Here is a 1642-nt window from a genome sequence, read left to right as displayed (position 1 = left end):
TAGTCAATTTGTTAAGTTAAAACAAATTATGATTCATAATACTCATTTAGACTATTGACTTTACATAAATATGTATATATTTTATTAGTCAAAGAACATAAGTCAACTAAATGTAATGCAAAATCTTGGAATAATTTGATGCAAAATTTTGTTAAGTTAATTTCATTTTAGAAGAATTATCTTATGCCTATAAATTGACGATCATTTTTCTTAAAAATAACAAGAATTTAATATTTATACAAAATTCTTAGATAGGTTGTAAAGACTTGGTGAAGAGTTGTGACAGAAAAATAAGATGAAAACTATTAGAATTATAATTATTATACTGCTTATGTTTGGTTTCACGCAAGCTGATGATAATCTTCCAAGTGTGCTAGTTAGCCGAAACATTGTATCTAGTAAATATGAATCCAAATATGCTGAAAAATGTTCCCTAGCATGTGCACCTTTGATATTAACTATCATTGGGTATCCATTAGGTCTTATTCCTTGGAATGCAAAATGTAAGAAGAAGCCCGTCAATGTTGTCTATGATTGCATTACTGATTGTAGCTTGCCCAAATCTATCGACATTGTATTGCTTGGGGTCCATAAATTGACATGACAAGTGATGTGGCATTGGAATATACATGTCAATCCTCCTCGTCATCCCTACTACAGGAACATGGGTGTAACTCCCTTAGCAGTCAGACTATTGGAACGATAGGTTGTTCATATATTTGAATTCTAATGATAATGTTATTATCCTCTTTTCAAATTACAGACACTCCACTTATCTAGTAGATACAAATTATCTATAAGAATTGTTACTCTGTTGTAACAACCTCGAAAATAAGGACCCGAGACTCTCATCCAACACTGTAAATACCAAGTTCTATCTCCCCTTTTTGATTCATTCTCAACTTACTCACGCATGGACTTACTTGAGCGTGAGAGTCCTTTGTTTTACAAGTCATCCTTTGTGTTTCCCAGGTAGAGGACATCTGTAAATCTGACGTAGGAGATCGTGGAACCCTTCGTGACTATGTCAACCCCAATGCCAGCTAACTCTAGATTTTGGTAATTACATTTGGCGCCCACCGTGGGGCCACGATAAAACTCCCCTTGTGGCCACCCACATTCATAGTTAGTACACGCTTTGGCCTTCGGCAAGACCCACTCCCAGAAAACTCTAACCTTTCTTTGACGACCATGATGGACAATGATGCTCTATTTCAACTTCAAGCACGCATAGCAGAGATGGAACGCTGTTACAAAGAAGAACTTAGAAAATTGAAGGCCAACCACGACGAGTTTTACAATCAACAAGCGCACCCAGGGTGAATCACATCCCTGTCATACCAGCAATTCCCTGAACTACCACAACGTCTCGCACATACATCGGCATGAAGGATGGATGACTCGTCGACACCTCTTTGTCGATCGCATCATAGAGGTAGACTTGCCTTTAGGTTAGAAACCCCTGAACCTGGAGCGCTATGACGGAACCACTGATCTAGAGACCCTTGAACCTGGAGCGCTATGCGTTCCTCACCCAGGCTAATCTATACAACAATGACGATGTGATCCCATGTTGAGTCTTTCCAATTTCCCTCAAAGGAGTGACATTGGCGTGGTACGGTGGACTCCTTCCCTAGTCCAT

The sequence above is a fragment of the Glycine max genome, chromosome 15 (genome assembly GCF_000004515.6).
Source record: "Glycine max cultivar Williams 82 chromosome 15, Glycine_max_v4.0, whole genome shotgun sequence".
Classification (NCBI taxonomy): domain Eukaryota; kingdom Viridiplantae; phylum Streptophyta; class Magnoliopsida; order Fabales; family Fabaceae; genus Glycine; species Glycine max.
The sequence above is the reverse complement of the archived record's forward strand: the minus strand, read 5'-3'. Positions refer to the sequence as shown.